The sequence below is a fragment of the Eptesicus fuscus genome, chromosome 1 (genome assembly GCF_027574615.1).
Source record: "Eptesicus fuscus isolate TK198812 chromosome 1, DD_ASM_mEF_20220401, whole genome shotgun sequence".
NCBI lineage: Eukaryota > Metazoa > Chordata > Mammalia > Chiroptera > Vespertilionidae > Eptesicus > Eptesicus fuscus.
Genome location: NC_072473.1, coordinates 34,166,884 through 34,191,343, shown reverse-complemented (window position 1 = coordinate 34,191,343; position 24,460 = coordinate 34,166,884).

Below are 24,460 nucleotides of genomic sequence, written 5' to 3'. Positions count from 1 at the left end.
AACTTGGTGGCCTAAAACAACAGTAATTTATTCTCTAACAGTTCTTGAGACAAGAAGTCCAAATAAACAGTAGGGCTGTGCTCACTCTGGGACTTTAATGAATAATCCATTCCTTGCCAATAGGCATATGAAAAAATTCTCAATACCATTAATCATTAGAGAGATACAAATTAAAATTATAAAGAGGTATCACCTCACACCTTTCAAATGGATACCATCAATAAATCAACAAACAACAAGTGCTGGTGAGGATGTGGAGAAAAGGGAACCCGCCTGCACTGCTGGTGGGAATGCAGAAGGGTACAGCCACTGTGGATAACAGTATGGAGTTTCCTCAAAAAATAAAAATGGGATTGCCTTTTGACCCAGTGATCCCACTTCTGGGTATATATACTAAGAATCTGAAATATCAATTCAAAAGAATATATGCACCCTTATGTTCATAGAAACTTTATTTACAATAGCCAAGATCTGGAAACAGCCTTAGTGCCCATCAGTAGATGAGTAGATAAAACAGCTGTGGCACATTTACACAGTGGAATACTATGTGTCACTAATCATCAGAGAGATGATTACTAAGTGAAATAAGCCAGTCAGAGAAAGACAAATGCCATATGATCTCTATTATATTTGGAATATAATGAAAAATACATTGATAAAGTAGAAACAAAGGCAGGGATACATAGAACAGACTTAACAGCTGTCAGAGGAGATGGCAGGGCTTGGGGACTAGATAAAAATTGGTGAAGGGATTCTCCAAGAACATATATATACTAGAGGCCTGGTGCACGAAATTCACAAATTCATGCACGGGGTGTGGGGTGGGGTATGTGTGTCCCTCAGCCAGGCCTGTACCCTCTCCAATCTGGGACACCTCGAGGGATGTCTGACAGCCCATTTAGGCCCGATCCCATCATGGGATTGGACCTAAATGGGCTGTCGGACATCCCTCTCACAATTGAGGACTGCTGGCTCCCAACCGCTTGCCACCATGCCTGTCTGATAGCCCCTAACCACTTCTGTCTGCCAGCCTGATTACACCTTAACTACTCCCCTGCCAGCCCGATTGCCCACAACTGCCCTTCCCTGCAGGCCTGGTTGCCCCAACTGCCCTCCCCTGCATGCCTGGTCACCCCCAACTGCACTCCCCTGCAGGCCCTGTCCCTCCCAACTGCTCTCCCCTACAGGCCTGGTCACTCCCAACTGCCCTCCCCTACAGGCCTTGTCCCCCCCAACTGCCCTCCCCTGCTGGCCTGGTTGCCCCCAACTGCCCTCTCCTGCAGGCCTGGTTCCTCCCAACTTCCCTTCCCTGCTGGCCTGATCACCCACAACTGCCATCCCCTGATGGCCATCTTGTGGCGGCCATATTGTGTCCACATAGGGGCGGCCATCTTTGACCACATGGAGGTGGCCATCTTATGTATTGGAGTGATGGTCAATTTTCTTTTTTCTTTTTTTTTTTTTTTATATGTAACCATTTTTATTTATTTTTTTATTTTTCTATTTTTGACATATTTTTTATTGAGGTATTATATGTGTACATATCTTACCATTACCCCCCCCACCCCACACCCATACATGCCCTCACCCCCCCCCAGAGTTTTGTGAACATTGTTTATGCTTATATGCATGCATATAAGTCCTTCGTTTGATTTCTTATCTCCCCCACCTCTCCCTAACTTTCCCTCTGTAATTTGAAAGTCTGTTTGATGCTTTACTGTCTCTGTATCTATCCTTTTGTTCATCAGTTTATAATGTTCTTTACTAACCATAAATGAGTAAGATCATGTGGTATTTTTCTTTCATTGACTGGCTTATTTCACTTAGCATAATGTTCTCCAACTCCATCCAGGTTGCTGCAAATGATGAGAATTCCTTCTTTTTTATGGCACCATAGTATTCCATTATGTAGATGTACCACAGTTTTCTGATCCAGTAATCTGCTGATGGGCATTTAGGCTGTTTCCAAATCTTAGCTATTTATAAATTGTGCTGCTATGAACATAGTGGTGCATATATCCTTTCTGATTGGTGTTTCTAGTTTCTTCAGATATATTCCAGGGAGTGGGATTACTGGGTCAAATGGGAGTTCCATTTTCAGTTTTTTGAGGAAACTCCATACTGTTCTCCACAGTGGCTGCACCAGTCTGCATTCCCACCAGCAGTGCACGAGGGTTCCTTTTTCTCCGCATCCTCGCCAACACTTGTCGTTTGTTGATTTGTTGATGATAGCCATTCTGACAGGTGTGAGATGGTACCTCATTGTTGTTTTGATTTGCATCTCTCAGATAATAAGTGAGTTTGAACATGTTTTCATGTGCCTCTTGGCCTTCCTTCTGTCTTCTTTTGAAAATATTCTGTTTAGGTCTGTTGCCCATTTTTTTATTGGATAATTTATCTTCCTTTTATTAAGTTGCATAAGCTGCCTGTAGATGTTGGAGATTAAACCTTTATCAGTGATAGCATTTGCAAATATGTTCTCCCAAGCAATGGGCTTTCTTGTTGTTTTGTTGATGGTTTCTTTTGCTGTAAAAAAGCTTTTTATTTTGATGTAGTCCCATTTGTAAATTTTCTCTTTAGCTTCCATTGCCCTAGGGGCAGTGTCAGTGAAGAAGCTCTTTTGGCATATGTCTGAGATTTTGTTGCCTGTGGATTCCTCTAATATTTTTATGGTTTTCCGTCTTATGTTTAAGTCCTGTATCCATTTTGAGTTTATTTTTGTGTATGGTGCAAGTTGGTGATCTAGTTTCATTTTTTTGCATGTATCTGTCCAATTTTCCCAACACCATTTATTGAAGAGACTGTCTTGATTCCATTGTATGTTCATGCCTCCTTTGTCAAATATTAATTGAGCATAGTGGTTTGGGTCGATATCTGGATTCTCTATTCTGTTCCCTTGATCAATATGTCTGTTCTTGTGCCAGTACCTGGCTGTTTTGAGAACAGTGGCTTTGTAATACAGCTTGAAATCTGGTATTGAGATTCCACCTACTTTATTCTTCTTTCTCAGGATTGCTGTGGCTATTCGGGGTCTTTTATTATTCCAGATGAAATTTTGGAGAGTTCTTTCTAGGTCTGTGAAATATGCTGTTGGTATTTTAATGGGGAGTGCACTGAATCTATAGATTGCTTTTGGTAGTATGGACATTTTAATGATGTTGATTCTACCAATCCATGAACATGGTATGTTCTTCCATCTGTTTATGTCTTCTTCTATCTCTTTTTTCAGTGTCCTGTAGTTTTCGGCGAGTAGGTCTTTTACCTCCTTAGTTAAGTTTATTCCTAGGTATCTTAATTTTTTTGGTGCGATGGTAAATAGAATTGCTTTTTTAGTCTCTCTTTCTGTAAGTTCACTATTGGTGTATACAAATGCCATAGATTTCTTGGCATTAATTTTGTATCCTGCTGCATTGCCAAATTCATTTATTAAGTCTATTAGTTTTTTGATGGAGTCTTTCGGTTTTTTATGCACAATATCATGTCAACTGCAAATAAGCACGGCTTTACTTCTTCTTTTCCAATTTGGATGCCTCTTATTTCTTCTTCTTGTCTAATTGCAATGGCTAATACTTCCAGTACTATGTTGAACAAGAGTGGTGAGAGGGGGCATCCCTGTTTTGTTTCTGTTCTTAGGGGAAATGATTTTAGTTTTTTCACATTGAATATGATGTTAGCTGTGGGTTTATCATATATAGCTTTTATTATGTTGAGGTATGATCCTTCTGTTCCCACCTTGTTGAGAGTTTTTATCAAGAAAGGGTGTTGGAGTTTGTCAAATGCTTTTTCTGCATCAATTGTTGTGACTATATGATTTTTACCTCTCAATTTGTTTATGTGATGTATCAAGTTTATTGATTTGAAGATATTGTACCATCCTTGCATTCCTGGGATAAATCCCACTTTGTCATGGTGTATAATCTTACTGATGTACTGCTGGATCTGATTCGCTAGAATTTTGTTGAGGATTTTGGCATCTATGTTCATGAGGGATATTGGTGTGTAATTCTCTTTCATTGTGTTGTCTTGATCTGTCTTTGGTATTAGGGTGATGCTGGTTTCATAGAAGGAGCTTAGAAGTGTTCCTTCCTCTTGAATTGTTTGGAATAGTCTGAGGAGGATAGAAATTAGTTCTTCCTTGAATCTGGTAAAATTACCCTGTGAAGCCATCTGGCCCCGGGCTTTTGTTTGCTGGAAGCTTTTTGATGACTGCTTCAACTTCTTCCATAGTTATTGTGCTATTGAGATGTTTAGATTCTTCCTTATTGTGTTTTGTATGCTTTTATTTTTCTAGGAATATGTCCATTACCTCCAGGTTTTCCAGTTTGTTGGAATATAGTTGTTCATAGTATTTTTTTAACAATCCTTTGTGTTTTGGTGGGATCTGTTGTTATTTCACCTCTTTCATTTCTGATTTTGTTTATTTAAGTCCTCTCCCTTGCTTCTTGGTGAGCCTGGCTAGAGGTTCATCAATCTTGTTTATCCATTCAAAGAACCAGCTCTTGGTTTTGTTGATCTTTTGTATTGTTTCTTTGGTCTCTGTGTCATTTATCTCTGCTCTGATCTTTATTATTTCCTTCCTTCTGCTTACACTGTGCTTTTCTTGTTGCTCTCTTTCTAATTGTTGGAGTTGTAGGGTTAGGTAATTCATTACCATTGTTTCTTACTGTTTTCATTAGGCTTGTAGAGCTATGAACTTCCCTCTCAAGACTGCTTTCACTGTCTCCAATAGATTTTGGATTGTTGTGTTTACATTGTCATTTGTTGCCATGATGTTTTTTATTTCTTCCTTGATCTCTCTGGTAACCCAGTCATTGTTTAATAGCATGCTGTTTAGTCTCCATGTGTTTGATTTTTATGGATTGTTTTTATTGTAGTTGATTTCCAGTTTAATGCCACTGTGATCTGAAAAGATGCTTGATATGATTTCTATCTTCTTAAATTTGAAGAGACTTTGCCGATGACCCAACATATGGTCTATATTTGAAAATGACCAATGTGCTCTTGAGAAGAATGTATATTCTGTGGCTTTGGGGTGAAATGTTCTGAAGATGTCGATTAATTCCATCTGGTCTAGTGAGCATTTAGGATCGATGTTTCTTTGCTGACATTTTATTTAGAGGATTTTTCCAATGTTGATAGTGGGGTATTAAAGTCTCCTACTACGATTGTATTGCTGTCAATCTCTCCCTTGATATCCCCCAGGAGGTTTTTTTTTTATGTATTTAGGTGCTCCTGTATTGGGTGCATATATGTTTACCAGAGTTATTTCTTCTTGTTGGATTGCTCCCTTTAGTATTATGAAGTGGCCTTCCTTATCTCTAGTTATGTCCTTCACTTTGAGATCTAATTTGTCAGATATAAGTATTGCTTCCCCAGATTTATATTCATTTCCATTTGCCTGAAAAGCCTGTTTCCATCCCTTCACCCTCAATCTGTGTGTGTCTTTTTTTCTGAGGTGGGTTTCTTGTAGACAGCAGATATATGGGTCTTGTTTTCTTATCCAAACCGTTACCCTATGTCTTTTGATTGGGACATTTAATCCATTTACATTTAAAGTTATTATCAATAGGTACTTATTGGTTGCCGTTTTTATTCTTTACCACTGTGTTCCTTCTTCACTTCCTATATCATTTATTTTACATTAGACCCTTTAGCATTTCTTGCATTGTTGGTTTGTTGGTAATAATTCCCCTTAGTCCTTTTTTGTCTATGAAGCTCCTGATTTCACCTTTAATTTTGATTGATAGCCTTGCTGGGTACAGTATTCTTGGATTCAGACCCTTCCTTTGCATGACTTTGTATATTTCATTCCATTCTCTTCTGGCCTGATGAGTTTCTGTTGAGAAATAAGTTGCTAGTCTGAAGGGGGTTCCTTTGTATGTAACTTTCTGTCTCTCTCTGGCCACTTTTAAGATTCTTACTTTGTTGTTAGTGTTTGCCAATTTAATTATAATGTGCCTTGGCATTGGTCTTTTGGGGTTCATTTTGCTTGGGACTCTGTGAGCTTCTTGGATTTGTGTGGGTTTTTTCTTCCTTATATAGGGGATGTTTTCTGTCATTATTTCTTCAAACTGGTTTTCTATTCCTTGCTCAGTTTCCTCTTCTTCTGGAACCTTTATTATGTGGATGTTCTTTTGTTTCCCGTTGTCCCAAAGTTTCCTTAGGCTCTCCTCCTGCTTTTTAATTTTTTTTCTAGAAGCTGCTCTACTTGGGTATTTTTTCCCACCTTGTCTTCTAGCTCACTGCTGCAGTCCTCTGTTTCTTCTAGTCTACTCTTGATGCTTTCTCTTGAGTTCTTTATAGCAGCAATTCCATTCTCATTTCTTTTTGGTTCTTCTTCATTTCCTCTTGGTTCTTACTCATATTGTCAAATTTGTCTTCCATTCTTTTCATCCACCTTCTGACCATTTCTCTGAATTCTTTCTCTGACAGGTTGCTTGCCTCGAATTCATTTACTTCCTTTTCTGGTGATGCCTGCTTTTCTTTCATATGCAGGCTCTTTCTTTGTCTCCCAATGGTCTCTCTTCTCCGGATGTCTGGTTATGTATTTCTCTCTCTCCTTATCTCAGGCGAAATCTGACCTTTCTGTGGTGGAGTGTAGAGCTCCTCTGAATCTGTGTGTTTGCGCCAATTGGGGACTGGTGTTCTGAGGTTCGATGCTGTTTGGTGGGTGCTGCAGTTGTAGACTTTCAGGCTTCCGATAACATCCACTTTCCCCTTCAAGATGGCATGGTCTCCGCGTCCGAGCTGGTCACTCTAGGAGGGAACCTAGCAGCAGTGGGGGCTGCCTAGTCATGGGAACCCCATCCAGCAGTCCCCCACCTTCTCCTGGAGTATAGCTGTCCCTTAACTCACCAATAAACACTCTGCGTGTGACCCTCAGCTGTTCTTTCTTTCCACTCCGGACAAGGCTCGGGACACGTCTGTTTATTCCGTCGCCAATTTTTCGGTCTCCAGGCCCCTTTATTTTTCCATATAAATTTTTGGAATATTTGTTGTAGAACCGTGAAATATGTTATTGGTAATTTAGTAGGGATTGCATTGAATCTATAGATTGCTTTGAGTAGTATGGACATTTTAATGATGTTAATTCTACCAACCCATGAACAAAGTATATTCTTGTACTTGTTTATATCTTACTCTGTCTCTTTTTTCAAAGTCTTGTAGTTTTCTGAGTACAGGTGTTTTATATCCTCGGTTAATTTTATCCCTAAGTACCTTAATTTTTGTGTTGTGATGGTAAATATGATTGTTTATTTTAGTTGATCTTTCTGGGAGTTCATTATTGGTGTATAAAAATTCTATAGATTTTTGGGTGTTAATTTTGTATCCTGCTACATTGCCACATTCATGTATTAAATCTAGTATTTTTGGTGGAGTCTTTAGGGTTTTCTATGTACAAAATATCATGCCATCTGGGAATAATGACTCCTTTACTTTCTCTTTTCCAATTTGGATGTCTTTTATTTGTTCTTCTTGTCTGAATGCTGTGGCTAGGACTTCCAGAACAATCCTATATAATAAAACCCTAATATTCAAATTGACCGAATGGTGGAATAACATGTTGTTAAGATATGCACTGATCACCAGGGGGCAGATGCTCAACACAGGAGCTGCCCCCTGGTGGTCATTGCACTCCCACAGGGGAACACCGCTCAGCCAAAAGCTGGGCTCATGGCTGGTGAGTGGAGCGGAAGTGGCAGGAGCCTCTCCTGTCTCCATGGCAGTGTTAAGGAACAGCAAGCTGAGAGGTAAGGATCAGCAAGCAGGCAAGTGGTAAGGAGCAAGGGGTCCTGGACTGCGAGAGGGATGTCCAACTGCCAGCCTAGGCCCGATCCCCTCAGCAGTCGGACATTCCCCAAGGGGTCCCGGACTATGAGAGGGCACAGGCCAGGGTGAGGGGACCCCCCCCCCCAGTGCACGTATTTCATGCACAGGGCCTCTAGTGTTGAATAAGAGTGGTGAAATCAGGCATCCCTGTCTTTATTCCTGTTCTTAGGTAAAATGATTTTAGTTTTTACCCATTGAGTATGATGCTGGTAGTAGGTTTGTCATATATGGCCTTTATAATGTTGAGTTATGATCCTTCTATTCCCATTTTGCTGAGAGTTTTCATAAAAGCGTGTTGGATTTTGTCAAATGCTTTTCTGCATCAATTGATATGATTATGTGATTTTTGTCTTCCAATTTATTTATGTTATATATCATGTTTATTGATTTGTCAATCTTGTACCAGCTTTGCATCCCCAGAATAAATCCTACTTAGTGCTGATGTATGATCTTTTTAGTGTGTTGCTGGATCCAATTTGCTAATATTTTCTTGAGGATTTTTACATCTATGTTCATCAGGGATAATGGCTTGTAATTATCTTTCTTTGTAGTGTCTTTCTGATTTTGGAACTAGGCTAATGCTGGTCTCCAAAAACCAGCTTGGAAGTTGTGTTTACAACTTCTTAGATTTTTTTTGGAATAATTTGAGGAGGATAGCTGTTAGTGGTTCTACGAAGATTTGGGAAAACTCCCCTCTGAAGCCATCCAGAGGACTGCTTTGGTTTGTTAGGAGTCTTTTTATTACTACCTCAATTTCATCAGTTCTTATTGGCCTATTCAGTTTTTCTGATTCTTCTTGATTCAATTTTGGAAGTTTGTATTTTTCTAGGAATATGTCCATTTCATCCAGGTTGTCCAGCTTGTTGGCATATTTAGCTGTCCATTTTATTTTCTTACAATCCTTTGTATTTCTGTGATATCAATTGTTATTCCACCTATTTTGTTTCTAATTTTATTTATTTGCGTTCTCTCTCTTTGTTTCTTGATGAGTCTGGCTAAAGGTTCATCAAACTTTTTTATCTTTTCAAAGAACAATCTCTTGGTTGCATTGATCTTTTTGTTTGTTTATTGTTTGATTAGCCTTTATGTTATTTATTTATTCTATGAATAAATTTATTTATTCTCTGATGTTTATTATTTTCTTTCTTCTACTTACTCTGGGATTTTCTTGCTGTTCTCTTTCTAGATCTTTAATTTATAGGGTTAGATAGTTAATTTTTCTTATTTCTTGAGGTTGGCCTGTAGTGCTATGAACTTCCCTCTCAGGATTGCTTTTACTGTGTCCCATAGGTTTTGGGTTGTTGTGTGTTCATTTTTATTTGTTTCAAAGATGATTTTATTTTTTCCTTAATTTCATTGGTAACCCATTCATTGCTTAATAACATGTTATGTAGCCTCCATGTGTTTGAATGTTTTTATAGTAGTTGATCTGTAGTTTTATGCCATTGTGATCAGAGAAAATGGTTGATATGTTTTCAGTCCTGTTGAATTTGTAGAGACTTAGTTTGTGTCCTATCATGTCATCTGTCTTTGAGAATGTTCCCTGTACACTTGAGAAGAATCTGTATTCTGTAGCTTTGGATTCATATATCCTGTATATATCTATTTAATTTATTTGATCTAGTGTGTCATTTAGGGTTGCTGTTTACTTGTTGGTTTTTTGTCTAGAATAAGAATCCAGTGAAGTCAGTGGGGGTGTTAAAGTCCCCCACTATGATTGCATTGCTATTGATCTCACCTTCTATGTACTCTAGGTGATTTTTTCTGTATATTTGGGTGCTACTGTTGTTTGTATATATGTTTAACAGGGTTATACCCTCTTGTTGGATCAATCTTTTTTGTATTAAGAAAATGACTTCACTGAGTCTTGTTATGGCCTTCATTTTGAAGTCTATTTTGCCAAATATGAGTATTGCAACCCAACTTTTTGTTTTGTTTCCATTTGCATGGAAGTTTTTTCCCATCCCTTCACTTTAATCCTGTGTGAGTCTTTTCTTCTAATGTGGGTTTCTTTTAGACAGCATATATAGATATGGGTTATGTTTCCTTATCCACTCAGCTACCATATGTCATTTTATGATAGCCATGTGATATATCTCATTGTGGTTTTAATTTCCTTTTTTTTTTTCTGATGACTAATGCCATTGAGCATCTTTTCATATGTCTATTGGTCATCTGTATGTCCTCTATGGATAAATGTCTATTCAGGATCTTTGGCCATTTTTTAATAGGAATGGTTTATGGGTTGTTGTTTTTTTTTTTTTGGTGTTGAGTTGTATAAATTCTTTATAAATTTTGTATATTAACCCCTTATCAGACATATCATTGGTGAATATGTTCTGCTGCTTAGTGGGTTGTCTTTTCATTTTGTTGATTTTGTTTCATTAGAGAATTTTATAATCTGTATCACTGAGCAAAATAAAATTAATTTAAAACTTTTATGAATGCATATTCCATTAATATGTTAAAATATTTATTTAACAATATTTACATAGTACTTTCTAAATACAAATAATTTTTGAAAGTCCTAGGAACGTAAAGGTAAAAATTCAAACAATGCTAGGTGAAATAAGCCAGTGGGTGAAAGACAAATACTATATGATCTCCCTTATGTGTAGAATCTAATGAACAAAATAAATTGATGAACAAAATAGAGAGGCATGGATACATGGAACAGACTGATGGCTGTCAAAGGGTTGCAGAGAGAGGGGACTGGATGAAAGAAGAAGAGATTAGCCAAAGAATATAGTATATGCATAACCCATAGACATAGACAACAGAATAACTATGGCCAGAGGGAAGGGGGAACAAGGGTGGGGGAAGGTCGGAGGACAAAGGGGGCAAATGGACATGTGTAATAGTGTAAACAATAAAAATAAAATTAAAATTGCAATAAAATTTAAAATTAGTAGATTTTAAAGAAACAAACAAAAACATCACTGGCTCTCTCAGATGTTCACTTGTGCTTTGGTCTACTTTATTAAGATAAATTACCCTTTTTCTGAGAGAAATGTCCAAACTCAGATGTGTTAGTAGCCCTATAAACTTGCCTTAAAAACATTTTGGACTACCTAATTTCAAATTTCCACTCTAACACTTATTATTTGGAACCAGGGACAAGTTTCTCAATTTCTATGTTTCTCAACTTCTTTATACATAAAACTAGTGGCCTGGTGCACAAAATTTGTGCACAGAGGGGGGTTTTCCTCAGCCCAGCCTGCACCATCTCCAATTGGGGACCCTTTGGGGAATGTCTGAATTGGGCCTAAACTGGCAGTCAGACATCTGTCTCACAATCTGGGACCGCTGGCTCCTAACCGCTCACTTGCCTGCCTGCCTGATCACCCCTAACCCCTATGCCTGCCTGCCTGATCGCCCTTAACTGCCTCTGCCTGCTTGGTCACTCCTAACTGCCCTCCCCTACCAGCCTGGTTGCCCCCAACGGCCTTCCCCTGCTGGTTTGATCTTGTCCTCAACAGCCCTCCCCTGCCGGCCTGATCTCACCCCCAACTGCCTTCCCCTGCTGGCCTGGTTGCCCCCAACTGCCCTCCCCTTCAGGCTTGATCTCGCCCCCAACTGCTCTCCCCTGCTGGCCAATTTGGTTCTGATTGGTCAGTTTCTATGCCAGTCAGCATCAAAAGCTCTGCCTCCTAGGCAGCCATTGGCTCCTCACAGTTCAACCAGATTTGGTTCTGATTGGTTGGTTTCTATGCCAGTCAGCATCTCCGGGCCCATCTCTGAGACTGATCAGAGAGGCGGGGCTGATCAGCAACCTGGAGAGAAACAGAGGCGCAGGTGCTGGCAAAGCCGGGAGAGAAAGAGAGAAGCAACAGCGGATCAACAGCTGTGATGGAGGCTGTGGATCAGACCCTGACTCTCTTTTCAGGTCTCTCACCAGGCCTGATCCACAGCCCCCTTGGCAGTCAGTGCTGGGTTGCCACAGCAAGCCAGTACTGACTGCAGGACTGACTTCTGGTGTTTGGTCGAGCCTCCAGTCGGTTGCTACAGAACCTGGGTTTTTATATATTAGGATGTGCTGATAATAAAGAAATTCATATATCACAGGATTGATTTTAGAATTATATAAAATAATGAATGAGATGAACATATGTAAAATTCTATTTTTTGTTCTCATTTTCCTTTTGATAAAATTTCTTATTGATTAAGGTGTTACCTATGTGTCCTTATCCCCTCATTACCCACCCTGAGCCCACACTCATGCCCTCTCCTTCCTGTTGTCTGTATCCATTGGTTGTGCTTATATGCATGCATACAAGTCCTTTGGTTGATCTTTCCCTCTTACCCCCACACTCCCCTAAATTGCCTATGAGGTTTGATGGTGTGATCGATGTTTCTCTGTCTCTGGACCTGTTTTTGATCATTAGTTTGTGTTGGTCATTATATTCAATAAATGAGTGAGATCATGTGATATTTATCTTTCTCTGACTGGCTTATTTCACTTAGCATAATGCTCACCAGATCCATCCACGCTATTGCAAATGATAAGAACTCCTTTTTTACCGCAGTGTAGTACTCCATTGGATAGATGTACCACAGTATTCTAATCCACTCATCTGCTGATGGGCACTTAGGCTGTTTCCAAATCTTATCTATGGTGAATTGTGCTGCTATGAACACGGGGGTACATATATCCTTTCTAATTGGTGTGTCTAGTTTCTTGGGGTATATTCCAAGAAGTGGGATCACTGGGTCAAATGGAAGTTCTATTTTTATTTTTTTGAGGAAACTCCATACTGTTCTCCACAGTGGCTGCACCAGTCTGCATTCCTAACAGCAGTACACGAGGGTTCCTTTTCCTCCGCATCCTTGCCAGAAATTGTCATTTGTTGATTTGTTGGTGATAGCTATTCTGATAGGTGTGAGTTGGTACCTCATTGTTGTTTTGATTTGCTTCTCTCAGATGACTAGTGACCTTGAGCATGTTTTCATATGCCTCTTGGCCTTCCTTCAGTCTTCTTTCAAAAAGTATCTATTTAGGTCCGTTGCCCATTTTTTGATTGGGTTTTTTACCTTCCATTTTTAAGTTGTATGAGTTCCCTGTAAATGTTGGAGATTAAACCCTTATCAGAGATGACATTGGCAAATATGTTCTCTTATGCAGTGGACTTTCTTGTTGTTTTGTTGATGGTTTCTTTTGCTGTTCAGAAGCTTTTTATTTTGATGTAGTCTCATTTGTTTATTTTCTCCTTAGTTTTCATTGCTCTAGTATCAGTATTAGTGAAGAAATTGCTTTAGCAAATGTCTGAGATTTTGCTGCCTGTGGATTCCTCTAATATTTTTATGGTTTCCCATCTTATGTTTAAGTCCTTTGTCCATTTTGAGTTTATTTTTGTGTATGGTGTAAGTTGGTGGTCTAGTTTCATTTTTTGCATATATCTGTCCTAATTTTCCTAACACCATTTATTGAAGAGACTGTCTTGCCTCCATTGTATGTTCATGCCTCCTTTGTCAAATATTAATTGAGCAAAGTGGCTTGGGTCGATTTATGGGTTCTCTATTCTATTCCATTGATCTATATGTCTTTTCTTGTGCCAGTACCAGGCTGTTTTGAGAACAATGGCTTTGTAATACAGCTTGATATCTGGTATTGAGATCCCACCTACTTTGTTCTTTTTTCTCAGGATTGCTACTGCTATTCAGGGTCTTTTTTTATTCCAGATGAATTTTTGGAAAGTTCGTTCTAGGTCTGTGAAATATGCCATTGGTATTTTAATGGGGAATGCATTGAATCTACATATTGCTTTGGGTAGTATGGACATTTTGATGATATTGATTCTATCAATCCATGAACACATTATGTTCTTCCATCTTTTTATGTCTTCCTCTATCTCTTTTTTCAGTGTCCTATAGTTTTCCGCATATAGGTCTTTTACCTCCTTAGTTAAGTTTATTCCTAGGTATCTTAGTTTTTTTGGTGCAATGGTAAATGGGATTGTTTTCTTAGTCTCTCTTTCTGTAAGTTCACTGTTGGTGTATAGAAATGCCATAGATTTCTTGGCATTAATTTTGTATCCTGGTACATTGCCAAATTCTTTTATTAAGTCTAATAATTTTTTAATGGAGTCTTTAGGGTTTTCTATGTACAGTATCATGTCATCTGCAAATAAGGACAATTTTACTTGTTCTTTTCCAATTTGGATGCCTTTTATTTCTTCTTCTTGTCTGATAACAATGGCTAGTAATTCTAATACTATGTTGAACAGGAGTGGTGAGAGTGGGCATCCCTGTCTTGTTCCTCTTCTTAGGGGAAATGGTTTTAGTTTTTGCCTATTGAGTATGATGTTGGCTGTGGGTTTGTCATATATGACTTTTTATTATGTTTAGTATGATCCTTCTATTCCCAGCTTGCTGATAATTTTTATCAAGACGGGTGTCGAATAAAAGAAAGATAAATGATCCAATAAAAAAATGGTCAACGGACCTAAATAGAAACTTTCTAAAAGAAGACAGAAGGAAGGCCAAGAGACATGTGAAAACATGCTCAAAATCACTAATTATCTGAGAGATGCAAATCAAAATGACAATGAGGTACCATCTCACACCTGTCAGAATGGCTATCATCAATAAATGAACAAAAGACCAGTGCTGGTGAGGATGCCCAGAAAAAGGAACCCTCGTGCACTGCTGGTGGGAATGCAGACTGGTGAAGCCACTGTGGAAAACAGTATGGAGTTTCCTCAAAAAACTAAAAATGGAACTCCCATTTGACCCAGTAATCCCACTTCTAGGAATATATCCCAGGAAACTAGAAACACCAGTCAGAAAGGATATATGCACCCCTATGTTCATAGTAGCACAATTTACAATAGCTAAGATTTGGAAACGGCCTAAGTGCCCATCAGCAGATGAGTGGATTAGAAAACTGTGGTACATCTACACCAGGGGTACTCAAACTTTTTAAACAGGGGGCCAGTTCACTGTCCCTCAGACCATTGGAGGGCCGGACTATAGTTAAAAAAAAACCAAACTATGCACAAATTCCTATGCACACTGCACATATCTTATTTTGAAGTAAAAATAAAACAAAATGGGAACAAATACAATATTTAAAATGAAGAACAAGTAAAGTTAAATCAACAAAGTTACCAGTATTTCAATGGGAACTATGGGCCCGCTTTTGGCTAATGAGATGGTCAATGTCTGGTTCCATATTTGTCACTGCTAGTCGTAACAAGTGATGCAAGTGTGCATCAGTTAGTATAGATCTGGTTGGAGATTTCAGATGTTGCATTGTGGAAAAAGTCTGTTCACAGACATAAGTGCTGCCAAAGATGGTTGCCATTTTGAGTGCATGGTTCCTAAGATTAGGATATGTCTCAGAGGGGAGAGATGCATAGAAATTAGGAAGGCTGCTTGACTTGAATGCATCTTTCAGAGAGTCACAATTCTGCAGTTCAGCCAGTTCCATTTGGTAAATTGTATCCACATTTTCAATGTCAATAGAAAATGGGTTACAGAAGAGCTGTATGTCCTGTTCATGGAGATGAAGCTCTTTAAATCTAAATTGGAACTCCTTTTGCAACTTTTCCAGTGAATCCACACATGTTTTGTTTGGGAATGCAACTAATGGTGTTTCCGCTAACAGATTTTGAGTTGTGGGGAAATGGCAGAAATTTTCCTCCTTCACTTGTTTGATGAGGAGGCCTAATTTTACTTCAAATGCTTTCACATGTGGTTGCATATCACAGATGAGCTTCCCCTTTCCTTGAAGTTGCACATTGGAACTGTTGAGTAGCTCTGTTACATCTGTCAGAAAGGCAAGGTGCCATTTCCATTCTGCATCATTGAGCTCTGGTACTTCTTTGTTTTTTGAAAGCAGAAAAGCTGTAATCTGTGGAAGTAAGTCATAGAAATGTTTCAAAGCTCTCCCTCGACTCAGCCAACGGACTTCTGTGTGGTACAGAACATCTTCATAGGCAACATTTAGCTCAGACAGAAATTCCTAAAATTGTCTGTGGTTTAGAGCATTAGCTCTAATGAAGTTAACACAAGATACCACAATTTTCATAACCGAGTCCCACTTCAGTGATTTACTACACAGCACTTGTTGGTGGATGAGGCAGTGTATGGCTATTGGATGAGAATGGTTATGTTTGTCCATCTCTTGGTTAATGCGAGCAATTACTCCTTTCTTAGACCCCACCATGCTAGGAGCACCATCAGTTGTCACACTGGCTAGTTTAGCCCAGTCCAGCTCCAAATCATTCACAGTTTGGCAAACCTTTTCATAGATATCCTCTCCTGTAGTTGTTCCTTTGATGCTTTGCAGTGCAGCAAGCTCTTCTGTGACTTCAAAATAGTCATTCGTCCCACGAATAAAAATTAGAAGTTGTGCAGAATCACGAACATATTACTTTCATTGAGTGCCAAGGAAAAATAGGAAAGTTTTTTTATGGAGTTTTGTAAATGCTGATGCAAATTCTCTCCTGTTTCTTCAATCCTTCGTGTAATTGTAGGTCCTGAAAGACTCACTGTACTAAATACATCGGCCTTCTCTGGACACATCTCTTTGGCAACAGAAAGAAGGCATTCTTTAACAAATTCTCCCTCCACGAATGGTCTGCCAGTGCACACTATTAGCTTGGCAACTTGAAAACTTGCTCGCAGTGATGAAATATTTAGCTGCTTCTGCTTCACAAAAGTATTTTGCTGAGTTGTCAATGCATTTTTCAGTTTTAATATTTTATCTTTTCTCACTTCTCCGTCCAAACAATCATATTTATCTTTATGTTGAGTTTGATAGTGTCGACGCAAATCGTATTGTTTGAACACAGACACTATATTCTGGCATATCAAACACACAGCTCTTTCCTTGTACTGCATGAAAAAGTAATCATAAGTCCACTGTTCTTTGAATATCCTACATTCCGAGTCAATTTCTTGATATCATTGTTTCCTAGGGATTCCAAATTGCTATTAGTAAAATACATATATATATATATATATATATATATATATATATATATATATATACAGCGCTACAAAAACAATATACCAACACTAACTTTGCCCACACAGAGACATATAGACTGCACTGCCCATCAATGCAGTCTGATCAGTGTCCATCAATGCAGACTTGCCTGTCCACATCATTTCAGCCTCACCAGTGCCCATATTGGTAGAACTCTGCTTTTACCTCAGGCTCACACTGGTGTGGTGCGGGAACCGGCACGATTACAGAGCCAGTTCCTCCACCACCTTTCCAGTTCACACGACCTTGTGCGAACCGCACTGCGATCTGTGAACTCACACAGGAATCTGATCACATGGGTGAGAAGACCCATGCAATCAGATTCCACTGCAGGAAAAAAGAAGGCACATATGCCTTTTTTCTTCCAAATCTAATGCAAATTCAGCCATACAAGCATATGGCTGAACTCGCACTGCTCAGAAATCGCAACAGTGTGAACCAGGGCTTACACAGCACACAACATACAACATCATACACAACTGAATAGCAATCAAAATATAAATGCACTTACTGTCAATTAAATTGGGTTTCCTACTCCTCGGCTGTCTGCAGAGCCAGATTAAGTTTCCATGGGGCCCTAGGCAGATTACTAGTTTGGTAATACTGTGCGATAACACTGAGCACTGACCATTTGCATTAACACTGAACACTTACAATTATTATTACCACTGAGCACTGACTATTTGCATTACCTCTGAGCACTGACCATTTGTATTACCTCTGAGCACTGACAATTTGTATTAGCACTGAGCGCTGACTATTTGCGTTATCACTGTGATGCAACCCCCCTAGAAAACACCCCCAACCAACTAACCAACTTTAAAAAAAAAAAAGGCTCTCCTAACTTCCAAAAAAAAGGCTCTCCTAACCTCAAAAAAAGGCTCTCCTAACCTCAAAAAAAGGTGCCCCCTATCTGCAAAATGAAAGACCTCCTAACTTCAGAAAAAAAATGTCCCCCTTAACCGCAAAAAAAAGGCCCTACTCACTGCAAAATAAACAAAAAATAGACCTCCTAACTTCAAAAAAAAAAAAAAAATCCTAACTTGTTCTTACCTCAGTCCTCAGGCAGCCGCAGGCTCTGCACAGGCAAGCTCGTGACTCGTCCAATCACACTCGAGACTGAGAGGAGTCGAGAGACAGAGAGAAGGAGGGGAGTCGGAGAGTGCAGTGCACATTCCACACATGCGCACTGCAGGCCTGGGATGAGTTGGCTGCTAAGCAGGACGGGCGAGCTGGATAAATGTCCTTGGCAGGCCGCATGTGGCCTGCGGGCCATAGTTTGAGGACCCCTGATCTACACAATGGAATACTATGCTGGTATAAAAAGGAAGGAATTCTTACTATTTGCAGCAGCATGGATGGATCTGGAGAGCATTATGTTAAGTGAAATAAGCCAGGCAATTAAAGAAAAATAGCACATGATCTCACTCATTTATGGAAAATAAAGAACATTATAACCTGATAAACAAAAGGATAGATACAGAGGCAGTAAAACATCGAACAGACTGTCAAATTACAGCGGGAAGGCTGCGGAGTGTTGGGGAGGGGGGGGGGGGAAAGAGATCAACCAAAGGATTTTTATGCGTGCATATAAGCACAACCAATGGACACATGACACTGGGGGTAGGGTGGGATGAGGACATGCGACAGTGGGTAGGGGAGGCTGTGGGAAGGTGAATGGGGAAAAAAAGGAGATGTATGTACTACTATGTGTAATACTTTAAACAATAAAAAAAGAAAGGGTGTTGGATTTTGTCAAATGCTTTTTCTGCATCAATTGTATAATTCTATTATTTTGAAAATTCATTGTGACAATAAGCATTTGATTAGAATTAAACACTTTCTTTCATCTAATATCCATTCTGTTAGACATTTCTATGTACCTTTTTCCCCCATTTGTCTGTTACTATCAGAAATATAGTTAAAGGTCTTTATTAATGACAACCAAGTTATAAGGAATGTGATTAAGCAAACAAGTAAAAATATTCTATTCTATGTTATCAGTTGCATTATTCCCAGCTATTTGTTTTGTAATGCTACTGCATGACTATATTATATTTAGTGAAAAGAACTTTAAAACTTTTATTAGCCCAGCCAGAATTGCTCAGTGGTTTAGTTTCAACCCATGAATCAAGAGGTCACTGTTTTGATTCCCTGTCAAGGCACATGCCTGGGTTGCAGGCTTGAACCCTAGTGGGGCACATGCAGGAGGCAGCCAATCAATGCTTCTCTCTCATCATTGATATTTCTATCTCTCTCTCCCTCTCTCTTCCTCTCTCTCTAAAAATCAATAAAAAACTTATTTTAAAACTTCTATTAGATAGGTAACTGGGAATACTAAATTACCTGAATTTCTCAGTTTCTTCTAATGTAAAATTGTATCAATGACATCTGTTTTGTAAGATTAGAGGGAATAATTCATTTGATCAATAGCTTTAAGAAAGTACTATGTGCCAGATATATTGTTGAACCTTTGATATATAAAACATGGTATCACTGCCCTCACAGGGCTAATTTTCTGTGGAAGAGAGAGACATTAAACAAATCAACACAGAATGAAGTTCAAATATAAATTTAATTAAGTGAATATGAAAAAAAGATTTGCATGATGAGAGTGAAAACTGGGATAACTACTTTATAGGGGAGTATAAGACATTATTTTGGAATAAATGATATCAAATTTTAAATCAGAAATATGAATAGTGATTTAATTTTTAAAATGGTTTTAAGTTTATAAGAGGAGCAGGAAATTTTATTTGTGAACAATTGAGCAGAAAATAAATTGGGTCTTTACAGATATTTACAGAAGTTCAAAATAGTTAAAGTAGACTTAGTTAAGACTGAAAATGAAATTAGAAATATAATCAAAGAATACTTGATCCATAGGGTTTTATAGGCCATATTAAGGACTTTGCATGAGACAACTATGTGTTTAAATAAGAGATAGGCATGGCTAAATGTTCATGTTTAAAATGTTTCCTTGTTTTCTCTTGGGAAAAATAGATTAATAGAGGAAATAGTTAAGAAGTTAGATGATTTATCAGACTGCCCACAGCTCAGGAAATAGTAAATGATAACTTTTTTCAATTAATTGGTGGTCAAGACAACAGAGAACAGATGGCTTTATATAGATGTACCTATGGAATGGAGGTAGATACAATGAAGATCAACTCCTGGTTGGTGAGATACAGGAAGTTTGAAATATAAAGATATCAAAGATAGATTCCAGATTTCAGACCTGAACATTTGTGTAAATATAGGTTGCTGCCATTTATAGAAAGGTTCAATGATGAGGAAGAAAGATTTGTAAGGAGAATAGAAACTAGTTCAGATAGTTCCTGTCATAACATGAACTCAATAAATAGCTATTTTTATTTTCATTCACTAAATCAATCATTGTACAAATATTTCTTGATCTCCATTTTATGAAAGATATTTTGCCAAACTCTGGGTATATAAAAATAAAAAATGTTAACAGGTTTACTGAATTCATATAGCTTATAATTTAATGCCTGTTTAAAATAGTGCATTTCTTTTTCCTCTTATTGACAATGATTGTAATACATTACATTAGTGTGGTACTTTACAGTTACAGAGCATATTCATATGTACCTTACAAAGTCTGAGTTTAAATACCCTCATTGACTGAAAGTGACCAATCCAAAAATTAATATTTTCTATTCTTTCCTACCATTTGTTCATATCAAATGGTGAATACAGTGATGTAACTTCTCAATTATCAGTTTAACAGCAATGCTGTGTACTTCATGAGAGTAATAGACACCTTGGTAATAGTCCCAAGATCATTCTAGTTTAGATGTTTCAGCCATGGTGCACCTGTTTGTAAAATAAAATATACCTGTAAACTAATACAGACTCTTCTGCAAAATTATCTCCAAGTCTTCAGGATCGAATGATACATGTATCCTATTTATTTGAAATACAAGTTTAATTAGAAAAAATCACATTTCTTTATACTAACAATAAACATATGAAAACTGAAATTGAAAACACAATATCTTACCTAATAATAGACAAACATATAAATTGACCATATCTCTGCTACACCCACAGCCAATCAGAGTGAGTATGCAAATTAGAAGGCCAAAGATGGCAGCACCCCCAACTGCTCCAGGTGCGGAGTGGCCAGGCAGGGCAGAATGCGTGCTATGAGAGGGAGGGCGAGGGCAAAGGGATCTACAGGAGCGGAGTGCTGCAGCAAAGACAAGACTGCAGACTCCGGAGTCTGCAGCAAAGATGAAGATGGCAGACTCCAGCCTGAGTCTGCAGCAAAGATGAAGACAGCAGACTCCAGCTGGAGTCTGCAGCAAAGCAGTGAAGATAAAGATGGCAGACTCCGGCCTGAGTCTGCAGCAAAGAAGAAGAAGGCAGACTCTGGCCAGAGCGAAGGCCTGGGTCCCAGGTGCTGGAGGAAAACCGGTGCTGGAAGCCAAGGGAAGGAAGGCCTATTGCACGAATCTCTTTGTGCAACAGGCCCCTAGTCATTTATAATTGCTTCAAAATTTAAATGCTTAGGTATATATTTTATAAAACAAGCACAGGATTTATAGGTTGAAAATTATAAAAAATGTGGACACAAATAGAAAACTAAATAAACGAAGACATGCCATGTTCATAGATTGGATCATATAATATGGTAAACCTATAAAATCTCATCACACGTATCTATAGGTCTAATGCATTTTTAATCAAAACCCCAGAAAAGATCTCTGTAGACATAGACAAGTTTCTTATAATTAATACTGGAACCAGTGAGCAGGAATTCTTCCAGGGGTCATATCTCACAAAATTGGAGAATGAAGCTGCAGACCAGAGAAGTTCAAACAAGGCAGGAATGTATTGCAAGTAAACATAGGCTCCCCAATTGGAGAGGGGATCCAAATGTGTTGCTGCCTGAACACTCTGCTCTTCCCCTTATGTTTGCTAAAGGCCCACTCTTTGTCTATCTGTGCCACTCTCTAATTGGTACCTGGCCTTTCTGCAACATTTTATTTTGCACTTGCAAGAAAAACATCCTTGTCTCAAAACATCCTGTTTTTCTGCAAAACATGTTGTCGTTTCAGCTAGCTCCACAATTACTTCTTCCACCCATTACCCTGTCTGCCTAATCCTGCTTCTAACTCCACTCATGCTCATCTACACTAATAAAAGAGAAACATGCAAATTGACCATTACTCCGCTTTGCCCACCAGCCAATCAGGAGAGAATATGCAAATTAACCCAACAAAGATGGTGCTGCTGGAGTGTCTGGGCCTGTTGGCCCAGCTGGGAGCCGCAGGAGCCCAGTGACAAGGCTGGATCCACCACCGTTGGAGTGTCTGGACCTGTCAGCCCCTCCATGAGGCTGGATGCTGCGTCCAGGGAGCCCAGGCAAATTGCCCCCTCAGGAGTTCAACCAGGATACCAGTAGTTTGATCACTTGCTATGACGTGTGCTGACCACCAGGGGGTGGCATGGAACGAAGGAAGACCCCAGCCAGCAGCCGGGGAAGGGAGGCCCCAGGCAACAGCTGGCAGCTGTGGAAGGGAGGCCACAGCTGGCAGCCAGAAGTCCCCAATTAGCCCTGATTGCCGGCCAGGCCTAGGGACCCTACCCATGCATGAATTTTGTGCACCGGGCCTCTAGTAATCTATAATAATACAAGCATAATATGCTAATTAGACCAGACAGCCGAATGACCTTCTGGACGTCATTCCAGGCAGCCTTCTGGATGAAGCTGTGGTGGTGGGGCCAAGGCAGAGGTGGTTAGGGGCAATCAGGCATGCACGCAAGCAGTAAGGGGTGATCATGCAGGAAGGCAGAGTGGTTAGGGCAATCAGGCAGGCAGGCAAGTGGTTAGGGGCAATTAGGCAGGTAGACAGGTGAACAGTTAGGAGCCAGGGGTCCCGCATTGCGAGAGGGGTGTCTGACCATCAGTTTAGGTCTGATACCACAGGGGTCCCATATTTCAAGAGAGAGTACAGACCAGGCTGAGTGACCCCACCTCCATTCCCATGCAAGAATTTTGTGCACCGGGCCTCTACTATTTACATAAAATGTCACAGGCCATAGAATACATAAATCAATTATCAAAAAGAATAATAAAATGGTAAAAATCATCTCTATCTGTTAGTAAGGCCTTCTATATAGATACTAGTAGCCCTGTGCATGAATCCGTGCACCAGTAGCTCTCTGCGGGGCCTGACCACTCCACGCCCACTGCCCAGAGGCTCTTGGTGGACCAGAGGCCCATCCACGCCCCGTAAAGAAAATAAAATAGTAAACACACATATGCCAAAATGATATTTTACAAAGATACAAAACTAGTTTAATGGAGAAAGGATAACCTTTATTTAACAAACTGGAGGCCTGATTCACGAAGATTCATCCAAGAATGGGTCTTCCTTCCCCTGGCTGCTGGCACCACCTTCGCTGCAGCCCTGAGCCACCTTCCGACGCTGCCCAGAGGCCCAGAGCAGCTGGGGCAGTGCGGAACGCCTGCATCATCGCAATGGACACATTCTTAGAAATAATACAAGCTTCCAAAACTCAATCAGGAAGATTAAAAAAAACCTGAATAGGCCAATAACTACTGATGAAATTGAACAGTAATCAAAAAGCTTCCAGCAAAAAAAAGCCCTGGACCAGATGGCTTCACAGGGGAGTTTTACCGAACATTCAAAGAAGAACAAAAACAAATCCTTCTCAGACTATTCCAAAAAATTCAAGAGGAAGGCACACTTTCAAACTCTTTCTATGAAGCCAGCATTACCTTAATCCCAAAACCAGAAAAAGACACCACAAAGAAAGAGAATCACAGGCCAATATCCCTGATGAACATAGATGCTAAAGTCCTCAACAGAATTCTAGCAAACTAGATCCAGCATTGCATTAGAAAGATCATACACCATGACCAAGTGGGATTTATTCCAGGAATGCAAGGCTAGTACAATGTTCACAAATCAATAAATGTGATATATCACATAAACAAAATGAGAGACAAAAATCACATAATCATATCAACTGATGCAGAAAAAGAATTTGACAAAATCCAACATCCTTTTCTGATAAAAAATGCTCAGCAAAGTGGGAATAGAGGGATCATACCTCAACATAATAAATCCTTATATGGCAAACCTACAGCCAACATCATACTCAATGGGCAAAAACTAAAATAATTTCCACTAAGAACAGAAAACAAGACAGGGATGCCGGCTTTCACCACTCCTGTTCAACATAGTACTGGAAGTACTAGCCACAGCAATCAGAGAAGAAGAAGAAATAAAGGGCATCCAAATTGGAAAAGAAGTAAAATTGTCATTATTTGCAAATGACATGATACTGTACAAAGAAAACCCTAAAGACTCCATCAAAAAAATTATTAGATTTAATAAATGAATTTGGCAATGTATCAGGATAAAAAACTAATGCCAAGAAATCTATGGCATTTCTATACACCAACAGTGAACTTAGAGAAAGAGAGACTAAGAAAACAATCCTATTTACCATCGCACCAAAAAAAATTAAGATACCTAGGAATAAACTTAACTAAGGAGGTAAAAGACCTCTACTCAGAAAACTACAGGATATTGAAAAAAAGAGATAGAGGAAGACATAAATAGATGGAAGAGCATACCA